The following is a 21,718-nucleotide window of genomic DNA, read 5'->3' as shown; positions in this document are numbered from 1 at the left end:
ACTACAAGGAAATCTTTAATACTGGATAATGGTCCAAATTTAGCAAAGTAGTTAAGCTGAGGAGTAATCCTGTTGAAGGCAATGAGATTACTGACATGCTTAAAATTAGGCATGTGCTTAAATACCAGACTGTGCTTGAATATTGTTTCTCACAGTTGAGACTAAGCAGATGTGAATTCAACATCAAGAATACATTTGTATTCAAAATATTTTTTTCTTATCTACCTTATTGAGCCTGCTTCTGCGCCCATAGATCCTAATAGCAAATCTCCCATTGAATTAAGCAGAAGTGGGAAGAGACCTATCGCAGTAAATGTAATGTATGTCTCCTCCCCACTGACGTCTGTGTTCTCCAAGGGCCTCTGTAACTCTGTCCCCAAAGTAGCTCTCGCTCTGTCTTGCCATGCCAACATTTGGATTGTCCCGCCAGGCTTCAGCAGCACAGAGGAATTGCACCCTCATGCATAAGAATTTGGAAATATTTTCATACTGAGATTCCTTTCCCTCACTTTTTGGCATCCTGAAGCTCCAGAGTAAACCCCTGGATTCCTCACTTGAGGAACTGCAGAAGTGCCAGCATTTGATGGGATGTGACTGTGGCATGGTGAGTGGAACTGGAGAAAGAGGGTCAGTTTCAAGAGGGACTAACTTTGGTGTGGCACCAGGGGCCAGGCAGCTGCTGCTCAAACAGAGGCAAGAGCATGTGTCTGGCACCTTAGCATGCTCAGTGAAGATCTCTTTTCTACAACTCTGCTTGCTGCACCTTACTGCAAATGAGACAGTGATAGCAATGGTGAGAGATTCAGTGTAAGCCGACCGGCTTGAGGTACAGTCATTTTACCATGTTAAACTATAAAATCAGTCTGAGTTTGAGCCCTGCGCACTGAGTGGAGCTTTCTCTGTGGTTACATTTTGTGCTACTCCCTCATAGTAAAATGAGTGGGTGAGGGGAAAATCCTGGTGCCTGTATTTGAAATCCACTTAACACACCAGTCCTGCTAGGTAGGGAGGGCCTTTGGGACAAAAAGAATTAAAAAAATAAAAAAGCCACAAGCCAAATTCTGGCCTGTATTACATCTGTGCAGCCTCCATGTTTATAGCAGAATTTGATTCAGTATAGCTAGAGCAGGAACGGAACAAAGGAAAATAAACACCTTTCAGCTAATGATGTTCGGTAAATAGGACAGTGCTTTCTGTCTTAAGGGTATATTTTTCTGTTAAAATGGTGCCAGCAAAGTGAATCTGTTATTTAGTGCATGTTCTAGTTTCCCTTGTGCTTTCCTTTTTGAAAACGATGTCTGTAGGAGTTGGTTCTGCTGACGCTATAAGATTATTCCCATCTCTTGCTGTACTTTGCGATTGTGCTTTTTGTAATAAAAGATGTGAGTAAATGAGGAGAGCAGGAAGGAAAGCCGGCTGGAGAAGAACTTTCAGGTTTTTGTCCCAATTTTCACTCTCAATTTGAACCTTAAACTGGTAAAGTCCAAATGCAGTTTAGAAGTGTTGCAGGTGATTTCAGAGATCCTTAGTGGAGCAGAGCTCCCATTGCTTTATTAAAGATTGTGAAAATCTTATCAACAAAAGAAATACTGCGTTCAGCTGTTCTGTGTATTTACTAGGCTAAGGATCTACCCAGAGGCTCATAAACTTTCTAGATTACATTTCTTTGTTTAATTGAGAAGCCCTGTCGTCTTTCCAATTCTTCAATAGTCTAAAAAGAGAGAACCCTGTATTTTTTTTGTGTGTGAGAAAGTTAAGATAAACTTTAATTACTTAAGGCATTTCTAACAAAAATAGTCCTTCAAACCCTGAGGGCTTTCATGCATAAATACAGGATTTTGGTTTGCTTGGATGGGCAGAATCAAGTCTGCAAATGATTTGCCTTTCTTTAACAGACTTGGTTTAATGCATGCTTGGTTTTGCTGCATGTTGGAGTAGCCAGAAGATGTAAGTGGATATTGCCCTTGTATGAACCATGTGTGTGTATTAATCTGAAATTTATTTAATATCGGTGAATATGGTTTTAAATGGATTCAGATTGATCAGGGCTGACTGGTATACAATTTATATTAATTCTCGATGCCCTAGGGACCTAATCCAAAAAGCCCATTGAAATCAATGGAAATTTTCCCATTGATCTCACTCAGCTTTGGATCAGGCACCAAAAGACCATTAAGTCTTTTAGTGGATTAGCATTTGTCTCCCCCAGCCCTCTGTTAGAATAATGTCAATAACAAAAAGGTACAGGATTGAATGGCTGTAATATATTTTCAGTAGGGGGTGTTCTGTTCCCTTTGAGAATCTTGTGAAAAGTTTGCCCAAGATTCATTTATGGGTTCTCCTCTGCATGCCAGGAGATGGTTAGACACCTCCATTTATATGACAGTTTTGTATTCATGAGAAAGAGGACCAGATACAAGTAATCTTTGTTACTTCTGGATACAAACAGGGCCAGTGATTTATGAAGTGCTCAGTCATATCTCAGGAGACAGGGCTACAAACAATCAGCTCAGGGAAGGAAATGTAAGCTGGACTGGCCCAGCCCTAATGCACATTGAATGAGGCAATCCATGGACCCCTGTTCTAAAGTTAGAGATGGAAGAGACAAAACCTACTCTCCTGGGTCATTTCATCCACCCTGCCAGAAAGACAGCAGCACTAATAAACCAAGTTCACCTGCACCTAATTAGTATCCAGGATGTAACAATAAGTAGCTTAAAGTGATGGAAATCTCCACAGTGGGGGACTTGTTGCAATTACAGCCATTGGTGTAGCTGTACCAGTGCAAATGCCTAGTGTTGATGGGCAAACCCACTATCACCTGTGATGTACGCCGCTATTTTGCTGGTGGTTTAATGTGAATACTGCATAATAAAGAAGTGATCCAACCTGGTCCGAGCTCCAGAGTATAACACATAGCCACAAGCTGGGACTAAAATGTGGGTCACACTTTATATTAAGTATTCATTTCTAAATAGTTGAAAAGGTAGAATTAATGGTGCTTTAATGAATAGTGAACTGATTTTTATAGATTGTTATGGGGTCCAGTAGGTTGCTTAAAGCCTCTGTAACAACTTTACCAGCTGTGCTGATAACTACCTGTTACCCATGCTGCTCATGACTGTAAGATGCTTTTCACGTCTATTAACTACCTCTTTAGAAATATGAAGTGTGACCCAGGCTCCTACTGAATTCTCTTTCAGAGATTGCAGGAAATGTTGTTTAATGGTGGAGGCAGTCCAAACAATGGTCTCGTGCTATGGAGCCAGATGGAAAAGCCACAGTAGCGTGACTTTCTTCTTCCCGCGTGGGGTGGGGGAAAACCAGTATTGGAAGATTAAAGCACATTCACGTTTGAGTGTGAAATTGAATGAAACAATCTGGATGTGGCATTACAGAATTTGATGAATAATATACCCCTGGACAGAATGAAACATATGAAAGACATCAGTAACCAGCTGAAAGCTGTACAACAACTAATCGGGATGACAGCTTTCAGCGACTCGTGGTTAAAGGATAAGATTGTTTCTGGCATTAGTTACCTCAGTTTGAAGGAACCGTCACTAAGACATCCCGACTTAACATTAACTAAAGCGATAGATATCTGCAGAGCTGCAGAAGTTACTACATCATAAATAAAAATCCTGATAGAGCAGGAAAGAAAAAAATGAAGTAGCTGGAATGGATGTCAATAAAAGGAACAATGAAAATAAAACAATCATTAAAAAAGAATAGTAATGGAAAAACATCATAAAACAGCAGTTCCTAGAAAAATTTGTTTAATAAAACAAAAATAACAGAATCAGTAATCAACAAAGCAGGGCAAAAGCTGGGTCCTGAGGATGTAGTCACATTGACCATCCCAGAAATTAGAGGGGCAGATTGTAGCAAGTGTAACAAATCCATTTGATGATTCGTATGAAGCAAGTAAGAAGGTGTCGTCTTGTAAGAAGATGCAGGAAAACTATGGCCCCTCCTGCCTTTGAATGTGGTTGCTCAAGTGAGAGTTTAGCAAGGAAGCAAAGAGGGCCCTGCTCAACACTGGATTAAAATATAACAAGATAATGCTAACAGAGTCTTTGCAGTGACTAGTGGGCATGAATCCAGACAGAATCAAAAAGAGAGCTTTTAGGGTCTAGTAGATTCTGAGAGATGCCCAGCTGAAGTGGGCAGTGGAAGTCTTGGTATAGATGGCCTTTTGCTGGATCAGGTTTCTCCTTATCTTATGTTAGGGCATCTGGAAAAGGTGAGAGAGACTAGTTTTGGCTATGGCCTCTCTAGCTCTGATTAGCCCAGTTGGCAATATCTTGTCATTCTTTTTGATCCAGGCTGGTTCTTAGTGAGGATAGGGGAGATTTGGACACAGTACTATAGATGAAGGCATCCTTTGCTCCACACCATTGTATGGCATAATCTCATTATCTTATTTTCTCTTGATTTCTTATTAGGGCTAGCCTGTTGGCATTGAAAAAATAGTTTTGAAACTATTGGTTGAGGGGAAAATGGCCTAAAGCAGGCCCTGATTCAGGAACGCACTTAGCATTTGTTTGACATTAAACATGTACTTAAATCCCTTTGAAGCACAGGGTTACAGCTCAGAATATGCTTAAGTGCTTTTCTGAGTTGGGGCCATGAGTTAGCAAACAAATGTTTGAAAAACTGAGGTCAAAGGCAGCCCGAAAATTTGGTAATCCCTCTTTAAATAGACTCCACTGTAAACTGTAATTTCCTGGAAATTGTAAGTCCCTGATACAGCTCCAGATACAAAATTACTCTTGATTCTTGAATTTATTTTGTTGTTGATGAATGTTTGTGTCTGGAGTTATCTTTATGCTTTCCCCACATACCACAGCTTTCAACAACCTAGAAATTAGGACACCTTGTCCAGGAAGCATTCCACTTGTGATTATATATTTGGACTTCATTTGTATTTGCAAAATGCTTAGTTTGAAGCAAAGCTGCGACAACTCCCCAGTTGCCAGCTGTGAGCATCACACTCTAGCTGTCTAAAACATATTATAATAATAATGCCAATATATCAAATTGGAGTTTCAAAGGTACATTACTTCCTATGTAACATATAGCTAAAAAGAAGTTAAGGAAAGTTATATTGATATCACATTCAGTTGTTATTACAATTCACTCCAGGGTAAGAGAGAGGAAAACACTACTTAGTACAGGTATGCTTTTGGACATCTCAGTGGTGTACTCCTTACTGTGAAGGAAACAGTTCATTATTTTTTCACCCAAGTTATAATTTATTGAACTTTTAGGAAGCATTGTTCTCTTTTACAGAATGTGAATAGCTATAGGGTGCCAATGTAGTTCCTTATACTTAGGGCCTGCCAAATTCATGGTCCATTTTTGTCAATTTCACGGCCATAGGATTTGAAAATGAGTTAATTTCATGTTTTCAGATGTTTACATCTGAAATGTCACTGTGTGGTTTCCTTGGAGGTCCTGATCCAAAATGGGTGTATGGGAGAGGCGGGGGTGTCACAAAGCTGTTGTAGGGTGTTTGCAGGATTTCCACCCTCACCTCTGTGCTGCCTTCAGAGCTGGCTCTCAAGACAGCAACCCCAGAGCTTCTTGTACCAGTGGAGGTACCCAGAGGTGGGTTTGATCTACTCCCCTCAAGAGCAGCCATGTAGGGGAAGAAGTCTTCCTATCCCTCCCAAGACCAGCCAGGACTAGCAGCTGGACCCTGGGGCATGGTAGGAGTCCCTGCTGGGGCACCCCAAACCCTGCCCCTCCCTCCCGATAGCTAGATTTCACCGGGGAAAGTCTGATTTCCTGGTCAGTGACACATTTCTCACAGCTATGAATTTGGTAGGCCCGTTTTATACTTTATTGTCCACTGCCTAAGCTCAACCCACTTCCTTGCTTAGTTTTGTCTAGGTATTATCTGTTTCACTCGCATTGTTTTCAGGATCTTTATTTTGATTAGTCAGAATTAACTTAATTCAACTGTGATTTACAAAACGCTTGAAAACATATAGTAAAGATTGGTCTTGCACTGGCTTGGAGATGGGCCAGCTGATGTATTTGATTTTTAAATTCTAACTAGGTTCTAATTTATAGCTTCTAACTTGTTTGATTTTCCAACACTAGCCTAAACTGGTTTATAAATGCACAAAAAACTAGGCAAGATAATACAGTCTTTGTCTGCTCAGAAATGTAGTAATTGATTTTAGTAGTCATACTGTAATTGTTCTCACAAATCAGCTAATTGGGATGGTTAATGACAGGTGATTGAGTGCCAATGAATTTTGCCAGGGCTCCCCAATGGATAGCAGCTAACCAAATCTGAGTGTTCCTTTTATTTTAATGTAATTCTTTAAATGCATTATACTGTGTGACTGAAATTAACAGTGTTCATCAGGATACTTACTGATCTCACTATTTTAGTGGGAGTAAGTGTTTGATATGGATGAAATAATATTGATTAGCTTATCATTTAGACTAGGAAATAATGTTTTACTTCAACCTCAAATGTATGCTTGTTCCACTTTATAAATGACAAGTTCTTGAATTTTAGGTATCAGGTTCAGTCAATTTCAGTTCTCTAGAATTTGGACATCATAACCTTTGATATCATAACGTTTAATATATATATAAAAAAAGGTCTGGTATAGTTAGCATTAGGCTTCAGTATTCTAGCCTGCTATCCAGGCATTTTAGAGGAGAGTGGACATTTTAATCTCAAATATTTCACATTTTACTTCCTTTTTTTATTTTCCTCCTTTCCCTGGTGAGAGAGCTCTCTGAAGTTCTTCTGAAGGTGCACAATATTAATATCCTTCCTCCTGTAAACTACCAAAATCCAACTAAAGGCTTTTAACTGATTATCACAAGTCTCTTCTCTCTAATCACTTTCCATTTCCACTGATGTCCAGAAAGGTCAGCAGATAATTATATCTGATGCATAGGGTTATTTAATGGTATAGTCAGCTGGGAAAATATTCAGATAATTTTGTCTTTTGCCTTTAATTTCTTGTTAGAGACTTTCACTGTAGGCCTTCACTTAATTACTGTGTTGTGTTAATTTCTTGTCCCATACCTTTATGTTAAACACTTGCATAAGTACTTTGCTGAATTGGGGCCTTTATAAAGAGAGAAAAAGTCCTAGTGCAAATGTGTTCATGCATTGCCATGTGCAAACATCACCAGTTATTGTGAATCCTGCCTTTGGTATGAAAATTCTCCATTGATTTAATGCTCCCTCCGAGAGGTGTCAATGGGAGTTTTGCCAGATCACTCCAAGACATGCAGAATTTGGCCCTTGATTTGTTTTAGATACGGAAGCCTGCATTCCACACTCCATGGGGATGAGTTCTCATTCAAGTGGGATCAGTTCACCCTAGTGTAAATTTTTTTTTTCTTCAGGAACATGCCCAATACTCAGTCATTTTAAATCTTGTTTAATAATTAACTTTATATTTCCCCTGGGGAAACAATCCCTAGGGCACTGGCAACAAGAGACTTCGCTGGCTACCAGACTTCTGAGGCTGTAAACTCCTTGTATAAGTTTACAGCTCCAGCATCAAGCCACCTGTGTACCCTTTCAATCCAGGACTGTTACAGGGGCTGGGGCGGTCACTGGCCCCCTTAGACAGCCCCCAGGAGCCTATTTTATAGTAGCCTCCACACCAATGCCTGGAATCTCCACAGCGCTGAGTTCTCTGACCCTGCCCAACACCACCCCTTACCCCAGGATTTGTGAAAGGGTGATCGGGGGCAGCCTTATAACTGCTGCACACAATACCTGTGCCAGAGGAATTGTTCCCTGACCTGTTTTGGTGCTTTTACTGCCCCTTTTTAGAGCTCAGCCCCTTTACTACGTAAAAAGGGGCTACGGTGGATGAGCTGAGGATCTCACCCCTTGCTTGGTATTATATATGCAGTGATCCGTGGCTCCTTATCACCAGGTTGTTTGCGCAGCAGTCCATGACTTCTACGCTTTCCTCCAGGTCTTCCAGCTGGGTTGAAATCTGAATGTGTTGTCTAGTGTGGACAAAGTTAACTTCGGTCTAGTGCTTCTTCTTCTTCTTCTTCTTTTTTTTTTTTTGTGGCTCCCTAAGTCAGCCTTCATAGGGTGAAAAAAAGAAAGAAAACCCTCCTTGCGTGTTACTAGAGGGTGATCTCTGAATGACTGTCAAAGCTGCAGAATGAGCTTCAAAGAAATACTGCTTTTCTCTCACTTCTCCTCTGCCCCTTTCATCAGACACTGTAGTTATAAATCAGGGGGTTTCCTACAGAAAAGATATATGTATATATTTTTTTATTTTGGAAGGAGCCTAATACTTTGTTCAAACTGCTGAATGGCTGTGGAATCTCAGCTGCTCTAGGTTTGTTAATTATCTGCTTGCATATTCAGTATAAAAATGTTAGTATCCTATTCTGGTTACTGTGTCAGAGGCTTTCCTTGTTTAGTTTAAAGACCTGTGTTCCAGATCAGTCTTTGAGATGGTTCCTTCAATAGAGAGGCTCAGGGACAAATTTTCTATGGAGGTCAGCGGCCAACATGCACTGGACTCTTGAAAACTTAGCCTCTTATTTTGGTAAACTCCTAAATGGGAGTGAGGCTCATTTGCAAATTAGGGCCTTACTATGCAGTAATAGTTCCCATTGATCTGCACTGAGGTGCCGACAGCCTGTGTTTTCCCACTACTGTGGGAACATCCCCTTCTTCCCTGCCACTGTCTCTCTCCCAACCCCCTTATTGCAATGAAACCCCCCAGCCCCAGACACCTCCTTTCTGCCCACCTCAAATACTTATGGGAAAGGAAGGTGGTTTTGTGGCCCAGGCGCTGCTCAGGATCTAACTGATGGCCGTGTGTGGGGTCAGGAAGGAATAAATTTTCCCCAGGTCAGATTGGCCTTGTTTTTTTGATCTTCTTGTTTTTTTTTGATCAGTATGTGGGTGCAGATCACTTAGCAGGATTATGAGGGTAAATCTCACTTAATCATTTCCCTGCCATTGTGGGGGCCTCGGGCATTGTTGCACCTCAGTCCCTCCAATTCTGTGCCTGTGGCATCATATAGTCTAGTCTCCTGTGGGCTCTGATACTTTGGTCTGATGGTTGGGTTTAGTGTGCGGGTGCCAGATGGTGTTGGTGGCCCGTGACATACCGGAGGTTAGACTAGATGATATGCTGGTCCCTTCTGGCTTAAAACTCTGACTCCATGACACTGAACTGAGATTTAGGAGACCTGGATTTACTTCTAGGCTCTGCTCTACTCCCTGTTTGACTTCGGGCAAATCACTTAATTGCGAGCCTTACTTCGCAATCTGTAAAATGGGGAGAATAGTCCTTGGTCTCATTTATTCAGTCTGTAACCTCTTTGGGACACAGACTGTGTCTTACTATAAATACGTACAATGCCTAGCACAGTGAATCCCTAATCTGGATTGGGGCCTCTCTGCACAATTGCAATACAAATGGCTAATGATGGGAAAGGCCTGTAGAATTCGGTCGGCCCCATAATTCCCAGCTCCCAATCCTCTGCCTCAAACACCAAAGATCCCTTCAGAGGAAGTGCTCCAGTACATCAGACTTCCATTGTTTCTGTATGTGAAAAACCAGAGATACAAGGTTAGGGTAAAAAGAAAAGGATTACTCCTTTTCTTTTTGCAAATACAGACTAACACGGCTGCTACTCTGAAAGTTAGTGTAGGTCTACGCTGCAGTCAGGAAGTGTTGTTGCAGCACGTGTGTAGTCTTGCCTGACCTAGTTTCTTTCTATCGATCTATCTCAAAGCTAGCTCAGGTAACAGTAGCAGTGAAGCTGTGTCAGGATCAGTGGTGGCACAGGTGAGCCCTGCCTGCCCAGGACCCTGGGCGCATGCTCAAGTAGCTACCCGTGCACTAAAATATACAGTTCAAGTTGACTGTGAAAATCAGCACTGATGATGACCTATCCTCTGGTTTTACTTTCCTTGTAAAAGTTGCCATTTGGTGTGTTCTGCCCATGTTGCATGTAACCTAACTTCACAGCATAGCAGTTTATAAGCAGGAACACCAAACTCCTCTAGTTCAATGTTTCCATGGCAGTGTTCAGCTGAATGGTAATTGGCAGCAAAATCCATTGCTGTACCCCCAGAGACTCATTAAAACCAGATAACTCTGAAGGATAGCAAAATGGTTTCTGTTTGGACTACAGTGCCAATTTAATAGATGTATGAAAGGTAAAATGATAAAGTAGTTTATTGTAAGGACATTCATCTAACTAGGCATTTCCTAAAATCATTCAGTATGTGTTCACTTAATAGGTCAACTTTGTTGACAACTTCTTTGAACCGTAAAGCTTATGTCTGAGAGAGATGTTAACAGCACAATGTCTTACAAAGCTTATGGCTGACGTGAAAGCAATGCAAAGATGCATTCCAAAATGGAATTATTAGAAAGGACATACGTACTCTGTGGAGTACTGTGTGGATTTGTAATACTGTGTTTTTCATTAACGTATTGCTGACAGTGAAACAAGTTGACTTGTATATAATTTCCCTATTCTTGTTCACACATTCCCTTTCTTCTGTTACCTTTTATTGTCTTGTCTGTTCTCAGACTGTGATCTCCTTAAAGCAGGAAAAAAACTAGCACATAGTATGTGCTACTGTAAATGATAATCTTGATACACATTTATCCAGAACGTGGGTTGTAGATATCCCATGACATTTAAGAAAAATAAATGGGATGATCGTTAGTAGTAATATAGTAGCACTTAGATTTCCAACGGAGATCAGTTCCCCATTGCACTAGGCATTGTGCAAATGCATCATAAGAGACCGTCCCTGCACTGATGAGGCTGGAATCTAATTAGACAAACCAGACAACGGACAGGAAAGGAAACGAAGTGAAGTGACTTGCCCTCTGGTCACCTGATTTCCAGTCTAGTACACTACCCACTAGATAGGTAGTTCTCAAACCTTTTAGTACTGAGGCTCCCTTACAGATATCTTAGAAGTTAGTGGCTCCCCACAACCAAATATCATTTTTTAACTAACTCCAGACACTAGATTCACTAGGGACGCTAGAGATCAGATGGTTTTGTGACTTTATTCAACAACAAACAATTTGTTTAATTATATAATTCAATCTAATCTGGGTTTTAAAACTATGATTTGAAAATATGGAATTTGTGTGTGTGTGTTCAGACACAGCGTAACATTTTAGTGAGAAGATTTGGCCTGTTTTGAGCCATGTAGTAATGTTTGATTGAATCTCTTGTAGCATCAGTCATAACTTTTGTTTTCCAAGTTTTAAAAGTTCCTATGTTTAGTTTTCACTGAAAACCCAAGACTAGAAGTGAATGGAAGCAGCAATTTCATAGCTTCACCCCTGAGTTCTTCATACTCCCCTTGAACAGAAATCCAGAATTTCTGGTGTTTTAACTTTGAAAACTTGGTCTTCACCCTTTGTTCACTTGATCATTCTAAGAGATTTCCTTGAGCTGAGATACTTAAGGCTGAAATGAAGCACACTGTTACCCAAGAGCGGGAGTTAAATCTAATAATCTTCAGCCAAATGTTTGCTACATCCAGTCGTGGCACTTGGTAAAAATCCTTGTGTGATGAAGATAACATGTACATACAACAAGGGGGCTGAGGGCAAAGCCAATGCAAGTGCGGGTGCTACTGGTTCTGGAAGTGTTGCTTGGCCTTCTGCTCCAGCAGGGGTCTTTCAGTCAAGAGACTTCCTGCTGAATGCTTCCCCCAGCAGGGAGTCTCTCTGCTGAAGCCCCTTTGCAGGAGAGGCCAGCAGCAACATAAGACAGAGACATGTATGTAAGACACAGGTGATTTTAAGCCTAGTTTAATAGTATCTTAATTAGAAATAAAGAAAAGCAGCCATATCGATTCAATCCCCTCCCCACTGGCAACACTCAGAGCTCCCCCATGAACCATTGTGTCTCCCCAAGAAAGCCCTGGCTCGCAGTTTGGGAAGCGTTGCATGAGACCATGCTGTGATTGATCAGAGGAAGCAGATTTCTGATGTGCATATATCATAGAATATCAGGGTTGGAAGGGACCTCAGGAGGTCATCTAGTCCAACCCCCTGCTCAAAGCAGGACCAATCCCCAATTTTTGCCCCACATCCCTAAATGGCCCCCTCAAGGATTGAACTCGCAACCCTGGGTTTAGCAGGCCAATGCTCAAACCATTGAGCTATCCCTCCCCTCTGTAGCTAAGTGAGAACATACATTTCCATTTTACAAGTGATGGCGCATCAAAATGTCTGAGTTGGTTGAAAAGTGGGAACATTTTTCTGGAACAATGTGTTTTTGGTTTTTTTTGTTGTTAACTAAAAAAATTTCAAATCCTTCCCCTCCCCCCCCGAATATCCGTAAGGTCATGTTGCTCTCACAAGGGCAATAGGGCAGGAAGAGCGGTTCGTGACCCACAGATGACCCTGGTTTAGAATGATCCAACAATTTCATATCTAATCATACAGGGATGTCCACTGTGATTCGATTTTAAGATCCCCTTGTGGATTCAACATGCTGAAATTGCATGAGCCGTGACACCAGAGAGGAAATAACGCCACTCACACAGAAAGGTAAATCAAAAAGAAATGTCATGTAGACGGTCAAGGCAACCCCAGTCACACACTTGAAACATAGAACTACCCCCTGGCAGTGTTGAAGCTGCCAACCCTAGTGTGCCAAAAAGCCAGATGCTGCTAAAAAACATCTTGGTATCTGGGACATCTTAGAGCCATCCCCAAAGAAGAGCTGTAAAGCACAGAGTGCCAATGTAAGACAGAATGTTTCTAGATCACCGGCAGGTTTTCCTAAATTCTTCTTAAAATATGAACTCAAACAGGAAAATATTTAATTTGATGGGGAAAACAAATGTTTTTTTTTACTTTAGAAATGATACTTTAAGCATATGATAGCCATCTGCCAGTTCCTCTCTATGATTGTTATGGAGTTATAATTGGACACACAATTTTGACACCTCCTGAGTGTCTGGCATTAACACGCGGAGATTTTAAATGGGATACAGCAGTTGAGACTGAGAATCCATGGCTGGCTGCAGTCCAAGTAGCCTTATTAAGGGATCGTCAAAGGATGAGGGAGGAAGGTGGCTCCTAGGAAGTAAAAAAAAGAAAGACTTTTTGTGATTGAGGTTTGACTGCTCATAGAGCCTAGTCCAAAGCCCTTTCCATTGACTTCATTGGGCTTTGGGTCACACTCTTGTTTTGTAAACTCAGTGCATGATTTCCGTGCTGTGGTATGTGAAACAGTGGCAGTTTGAACAACGTACAATAAAACTAGCCTCGGATTTATGGCTTATTCAATAACTTTCAGTCCATCAGTGACCACTACAACACTTTAGCTATACTTTGAGTTCTCTACTTAATAATACACAGCAAATTTTCAACCGTGTTTTTATTAAAGTAGCCGTTTTAACCTTCTGGGTTTTTTATTTTTATTTCTAAACTAGTTAACCATACATTTTAGAATGAAAATGTACGTGTAAGTACTTACATTCCAGTCACACTTAAAGGATTGTCCTGTACCCTGCCCCCAAAAGAAGCTGCATATTATATGTTCCTCCTCTCAAAGTATAAATTACAGTCACTTGATTTTGCCCCTTAACTGAAGAAAAGCTGCAAATAACCCAATCCCTTCTGAACTCATGCCGCAGTAAAACGTATGGACTAAAATTGCAGAGTTTACAGCAAAAAGAAAAGGAATACTTGTGGCACCTTAGAGACTAACCAATTTATTTGAGCATGAGCTTTCGTGAGCTACAGCTCACTTGAATCCATGAGGTACAGTAGTTTACCTCGGTCTGTCTTCTCCGCTGTGACAGAGCTGGGCTCACACATGCCAGGGGGGAGGGGTCATTGGTTACAGCTCCCTGATTCTCTGGCTGGTTCTGCTCTAGCCAGAACCTCGGAGTAGCTTAGAGCAGCTGAACTAAACTCCAGTGGTGCCCCTGAGAGAGATTATCAGTGCTCAGCATGCTCCGGCCACACCCTGACACATCTCCCTGCTTGAACGGAAAGTGGTGCCTACCTGCCAGCTCCGTGTCTGGTGCAGACTCCCACATGTGGAGATATTCTCGGCAAAGGAGATGGACAGTTTGGCCCCATTGATGCTTTGTCAGTTCAACCGGGAAGGAGCAGGTCCATATCTTACAGCTAAGGATAGAGGGCCTGGGCTGTTTTGCCACTGATCAGGAACCGGGGGCCTTTGCACCTTTTCTGCATCATGCATCACAGGTTTGCTGTAGCCCTGGGCGTAACAGGAAAGGGGCAGGATTGTGGTCCCTGAGTAACTGGGGCCACAGGCCTTCAGCCATGACCAAAAGCTGCTTAATGGATCATGTATGCTAATGAAGGATATGATCGAGGATATGCTGGAAGATTCCAGAATGACTTGAACAATTTCTCTGCACCCAACCGTTCGCTCAGGCAGAGTGCAGGGACCAGGCCTGGCAGGAATTAGTAGTGTATGTATATCGGTATGACTGCCTGCATAAGTCACAGTGCCACCGCAGAGGGTTGGAATCTCCCTTTCAGTCCACTGGCATCACTGGCAGGTCTTCAGCAGCCTCACTGATTCTGGATTTGAATACCCCAGCTGGAAATGTAAATGCTGATTTAGCGTCAGCGTTCCTACCAGGTTATCAGGAAATTAGCTTTTAATATGGTGTGCGTGGCTGATTTTCTTCATGGAATAGTGAGGAGAGCTCCTTCAGCAATGCCTCATCAGTGCATCTATTTCTCAAACTGTATTACTGATCTGTCTCAAATGCGACAGCTTGCACTGATGATCTATGGTTCAGTGGTTCATTCCCAGATAGAACGGGTTCAAGAATGGACTCAGTTTAATTACAAGAGGAAAGCTCTGCCAACACAAAGATATTCTTTGGCAGCAAAAGGCAAGCACTGGGCCAATGTATGATTTCTGTAATTTATTGATATATTAATTCTAATAATGGGGCTCACTTGCCCCTCTAAACACATGCAAAACCTTTATTATTGGTTATTGCACATGTACATCAAAGGATGGCTAGGTCCAGCAAGGCACAGGACGAGAACATGAAGGATCTGACACAAGCCTTCATCTAACGGCAACAGCAAACCCCTGCACCCGTAAGGCCCCTTTGACTTCATTGCAAAGGTCTGCCTGCAGGGGTCACTTGTAGGCTTGGGTCTTAAACCCTTAAATAATCCATCCTCACTTCACACACCACATAAGCATATGCTTGGCTTTAGAAGCATGCTTAAGCTCCGTTGTCTTCAATGGGACGTAAGCAGGTTCTTACATTTAAGCATGGGTTTAAATACTTTGCTTGATTAATCAAAACAGCAATGTTTCATGCATTGTCTAAATAATAAAGTACAAGGGTTTTCACCTCCCAGTCTTTATCCTACTGTGTTCCCATCCTTAATACTATTGAATTACAGAGGGAGGCATATATCTTAGAATCTCCATGTCTTGTTTCTTATAGGCGCTTTTTGTAATTTGATCAGACTCTCTGCTTTGGCATGGTCTGTTCATTCCCCAAGAGGAATAAAAGTGGTGAAGGCATAGGAGGTGTGAAGATGAGTTCAGACTTGTTTGGAGATAGTAAGGAGATTTTTTCCAAAGCAACTAAAGTCAATAGAACTTGTGCTCCAAGGGGAAGAGTTTTTAGAAGTGCCTTTTATAGAGCTAATAGGACCTTTTCAGACGTGTTTTTGTTGCATCTAATTTTGTAACCCCCTAAAAAATGTGTTGTAGAAGGAATAGGAATCTCTCCTAGGTTGAAGATATTAACTTGCTATTCAGTATATGGGCATAGCTACACAATATAGATGCAGCTATGCCACTGTAGCACCATAGTGTAGACACTTCTTATATCGACAGAAGGGGTTTTTCGTTGATGTAGGTAATCCACCTTCCCGAACTGTGGCAGCTAGATTGCATCTAGCTGCAACTGCAACAGTGTAGCTAGGATAATCTAAATGTTCCATTAACAAAGTCCTTTTGTTGGAGAAGCCAGTATTTCATTGTCCACATATTTCCACATACAGTACTATATTGTTTATGAACAATGTAAGAAAATAATTTTTCATATTCTATTTAGTAATGAATTAATCAAAGGCAGAATACCCCTCTGCTCCTGTTCAATATAAGTGTAGTTTAGTTCTTATTACCATTGATTTTTGCTGCACCTTTACCTCTCATTTATGAAAGGTAGCATAATAAATGTCAGCAATAAACTAGAATGTTAGAACAACAAAACAGATCTTTCTTTCACTTCCTAGCGGTAAAGTGTAGGCAGAGAATTCCTGTTGTGTTGCCATAAGGGTTTGACTTCAGCTGGATTACATTTCCTCTACAGTCACAAAATAAATATAATGTGCACTAATCACCATTTTTATGTAGGACTAAAGAAGTTAAAAACCATCTGGTATTTGGAATAACTGCAGTCTAAATGAGCAGACATAAATTACACTTAAATCAGAATACTGTATCTGCAGAATTACTGCATACTGTCCTTAGTTTTCCACTGTTGATACCTAATGATAAACTCCACTGATTTCCTAGCTATATGCACTAACCATGTGGTTGGTATCAGTGCAGTACAAAAGTGATTACATGCCAGACGTATTTTTCTTTTAAACAACAAATAAAGTACATATTTCTAATCTGATAACATTTTAATTTCAGTCAGTTGGGATTTTCTGGCATTTTTAATTACAGCTTGTTGGCACCCTTTCTGTACAGTTAACATGCATCTTTCTACCAATTCATGTGTACTACTTCACTGGCGTAACATTTGAGATCTGAGGTTTTGGGGAAATGTCTGAACAGTTTTTGAGTTCACACATGTTGGGTGAGATTCTCAGGCTGGTAAAGAAGCACAGCTCCATTCATTTAATTAAAAGGTAACATGATAATCAGTGGAGCACTGCTGATGTACGCTAGCTGAAGATCTGACCCATTAGCCATCAAGAATTTCCTTTGTAGTGGCAAGGACTGTTTGAATCTAAGCTGTGCAGAGCACAGTAGATGCAGGGGCTCCTGAACATACCACGTGACAGGGCTGGGTAAAACTTTATGGATTAGATCTTCATTCCTAATGCACCTCTGTTGCATCAGGTGGGAGCACAAGAGGGTCGGTCCTGGGGCTGGTTTTGTTCAATATCTTCATTAATGATCTGGATGATGGGATGGATTGCACCCTCAGCAAGTTTGCAGATGACACTAAACTGGGAGGAGTGGTAGATACGCTGGAGGGTAGGGATAGGATACAGAGGGACCTAGACAAATCAGAGGATTAGGCCAAAAGAAATCTGATGAGGTTCAACAAGGACAAGTGCAGAGTCCTGCATTTAGGACGGAAGAATCCCATGCACCGCTACAGACTAGGGATCGAATGGCTAGGCAGCAGTTCTGCAGAAAAGGACCTAGGGGTTACAGTGGACGAGAAGCTGGATATGAGTCAACAGTGTGCCCTTGTTGCCAAGAAAGCTAACGGCATTTTGGGCTGTATAAGTAGGAGCATTGCCAGCAGATTGAGGGACGTGATCATTCCCCTCTATTCGGCATTGGTGAGGCCTCATCTGGAGTATTGTGTCCAGTTTTGGGCCCTACACTACAAGAAGGATGTGGAAAAATTGGAAAGTGTCCAGGGGAGGGCAACAAAAATGATTAGGGGGCTGGACCATGTGACGTACGAGGAGAGGCTGAGGGAACTGGGATTATTTAGTCTGCAGAAGAGAAGAATGAGGGGGGATTTGATAGCTGCTTTCAACTATCTGAAAGGGGGTTCCAAAGAGGATGGAGCTAGGCTGTTCTCAGTGGTAGCAGATGACATGACAGAACAAGGAGTAATGGTCTCCTAGTTGCAGTGGGGGAGGTTTAGGTTGGATATTAGGAAAAACATTTTCACTAGGAGGGCGGTGAAGCACTGGAATGGGTTACCTAGGGAGATGGTGGAATCTCCTTCCTTAGAGGTTTTTAAGGCCCAGCTTGACAAAGCCCTGGCTGGGATGATTTAGTTGGGGTTGGTCCTGCTTTGAGCAGGGGGTTGGACTAGATGACCTCCTGAGGTCCCTTCCAACCCTGATATTCTGTGATTCTAGGGGTCTAAAGATATCATAGGTGGACAGCAAGGGATTCCCCCGATGAAGGGGAATACCTGAGTGGTGTAGACCAGGAGTAGCCCAATCTATGTTATCCTTGCCTAACCTCTGCCTACACAGAGAGCATCAGTTGCAGAAAGGGGGCATTCCAGTGACCCCTCTGTGCAGGTCTGGCACTGGGCACTTCTGAGTCTGGTTCAAGGAATAGAGCCGGTATGACTACTACATGCAGAGTTGCCAAAATACCACATTTTTTGTGTGAAATATCATGTAATGAAACGTGATAGAATTTGGTTTCTACTGCCATTTTCCTGCTCCTCTAGCTCTACTGTCTGACTCCCCATTTGCTCTATTTTAAAAAATGTGTTTATCTGTGCAAAGAACATATTTCAAAAGACAATATGGGGGGAGGGATAGCTCAGTGGTTTGAGCATTGGCCTGCTAAACCCAGGGTTGTGAGTTCAATCCTTGAGGGGGCCATTTAGGGATCCTTATGAATGTTGTAATTACAAATCCATGTCAGTTACTTCTAAGAATATACCAACCAGTCAAACTCCAAACTTGTATTTAATTAGCTAGAATGTCTGTCTTATTTCCCAGAGAAAACCAAATTAAAGTCAAAGATTGTCATACAGATTATTTTAAAAAAAAATGCAAGTATGGAAACAAAGGGTCTCTTAGACACTTAAATGTTCCAAATGTGTAAACTAATAAAAACCTTCTGAAAATAAAACCACTCAAACAAGTACAAGAACTTGTTAGGAGAGAAGAAGGGCTAATAGGATTATTTCTATAGCTGTGAGAATTTGGAAGAACTGTCTTGTCAGGGAGATAACCTGTCAATGCCTGTCTTCTTCTTAGTGTCAAAACTGCCCTATCATTCCAGCTGAGATAGGAATCCTCAAGAAATACATGTGAAATACTTTTTCCCTCTCCTGGACTAACCTCTTTTGCCAGTGGCTACCAGGGGGGCAGCAGTCAGCTCACAAGCTTTCCCTGTAAGGTATTGTGAAACACAGATCAGATATCTTGCAGAAGGGCTTTTTAACTTCTCCCCTGGGAGTCTGAGACTGCCCATGCTTCCAACAAGCTGTGGGTTGGGTGCCAGAGATCAGCACCTACACCTAGATTGGGGGTACCTAAATCCCAGATATTTCTTCCCACAGAGCCCCTTTCCTGTGGGTTTTAATGCAGGAGGGGACTTCTGGCAAAATGTAAACAAAGTTCTCCAAATTATTGTAGATTCACTACTTATTGTGAAGCCATTTAGCATTTCTAATAAGAATTAACATTTTTAATACGTAGAGGGCAGCTGAGATTTATATGTCGACCAGTCTGATACTATTCCTTTCTTTGTAATGAGATTCTGGCACATAAATATCATTAGACACGTTGTCTTTAACAACACTGCAGTGGCATTAAATAAAATTGGGGCTATGTTAGAGTGAATGTTGTGAAATTTGTCAGTTTTGCAGATATTAGCTTTCTGTCCTGGAGTCCGACATAAAGATGCAGAATCTCATAGCTGCTTGGGTTTCAGGATAGGCGCTCAATGGCAGGGACTAGCTGAGTTAGTTAAAATCAAAGCAAGTTAACGTCAGTGTGATTGGAAACAGAAGCCATTCAGTGTGTATAGATGAGCTAAATATCATCTGTCTGATGAACTGAAAATACCTGGGATACTCAGGACTAAAGCAGTGTAATTAAAATGCCTAAAATGTTAATTCTTGTAAATATCGGCGAGAGTTCAAATGAGTGAGAGATGGGATTGAAATACTCAGTATTTACTCACACATGTTTAAAGTATGCCTGCTTCCAGTGGATTAGCCAACTCACTAATTAACCACAAAATTTGGATCAGGTGTGAACTTAAATCTGCACCCTTGCTTTAAAAGATGACAGAGAAGTCAGAATAAAACCACAGGTCATGGGCAGTGGGTATAATAGGCCAGGGGAGGCTAAACCTCCCCAATCTGTGGTCCCGCCCGCACTCTGCCCCGAGGCCCCACCCTTGCTCCCCCTTTCCCCTGAAGCCACAAGAAGAAAACAAGGAAGAAATTGTGGGGAAAAACAAAAAATGAAGGTTGGAAACAGCCACTTACAGCCAGACTGTGTGCACCTCCTCTTTACTGCAAATTGTGGGCAGAATCTTGCCTTTAAAACTAGTATGTAGATACATAAGCTGAACTTTCCCCATACTTCAGATGGTGCAAAAGTATGGGAAATACCCATGTGCATATATAGCTGGGTCAGAAGTGTTTGTGTGGAAGTCTTGAAAGTTCTTCATGGGTTTTGATAGTCCAGTTAGGGAGCAGAAATGATAGCGTGTGAGTAGGTGACCACTCACGCTGTACATACAGCAACTTGCTTACTGCAGCAAATACTTAAAGCAAGAGTTGCAGTGAATAACTTGCACCCATGTCCACAGACTGCAATATGTTCACACAAACCATTGAGCAATTTCTAGTAACGAAGACATTTATAAACAGTGAAGTCGCTTTGTTGTGAGCACAGAAAGGAGCTACATTTGAGAAATGGGATGTTCACCGGACGCTTCGTCCGGCTGTAATAGCTTGTTTGAAAAAAACTAAAAAAGTTCAGGCCAGTGTGTATTAGCTTCATGATGAACTGTTTATTATTATCCCCAAATTTCAGGGCCAGTGATCAATTTACACATGGTAAGACATTAATGGCAAACACTTTTGTTTTTACCAATAACAGAACAAAACAAAAAACCCACAAAGAACAAACAAACCCTGTAAGAAGAAAAATAATACAGGCAAAAGTCCAGCAGCAGAGTAGGGGCTATTCAGTGTATTGCACTGACTGCAGCATGTGTGATTACCTGCCTTGTGGGCAGGTGGCAAATGTGTTTTTGGTGCAAGGAGCTCATAGCCCTCAGAGGCCGTGTATGGGCTCTGGAGACCAGCATGGCTGAACTGGAGGAGCTAAGGGAGACAGAGAGGTACACAGATGAGACTTTCTGGGGCACAGTACAGCGGTCCCACCCCCAGTCTGACAGCCTGTGAGCTATTGAGGAGGATGAAAATGTCAGGAAAGGAGAACATCAGAGTGGAACAGAAGGAAATGATCCTATAGTTGGGACCCACCCCCCAGATGATGTCATAGTAGTCTCTTATACTGAGGATACCTTTCCGGGGGAGGGAACTCCAGTTATTTGGAAGAGTTAGGTCATAGCAAGGGGAGAGTCAATCATTAGCAATACAGATAGTTGGATTTGTGAAGACTGGGAGAACTGCATGGTGAAATGCCTGCTGGCTGCCGATGTTGCAGACCTCTTAAGACAGGCTTATGTGCAGTGCTGGGGAGGAGCCAGTATCTGTGGTTCATGTAGGTACCAATGACCTAGGGAAGGATAGGAGAGAAGTCCTGAAGGCCAAATTTAGGCTGCTAGGTAAGTGATTAAAGTTCCCGACCTCCATGGTAGCATTCTCTGAAATGCTTCCAGTTTCCTGCGCAGGGCCAGTTAGAAAGGCAGAACTGCAGGATCTCAGTGCATGGAGGAGACGATGGTGCTGGGAGAAGGGATTTTGGTTTATTAGAAACTGGAGAAGCTTTTGGAAAAAGGAGGAGCCTGTCCAGGAAGGATGGTCTCCACCTAAACC

Source organism: Lepidochelys kempii, chromosome 9 (assembly GCF_965140285.1).
Source record: "Lepidochelys kempii isolate rLepKem1 chromosome 9, rLepKem1.hap1, whole genome shotgun sequence".
Taxonomy (NCBI): domain Eukaryota; kingdom Metazoa; phylum Chordata; order Testudines; family Cheloniidae; genus Lepidochelys; species Lepidochelys kempii.
Note: the sequence above shows the minus strand (reverse complement) of the source record.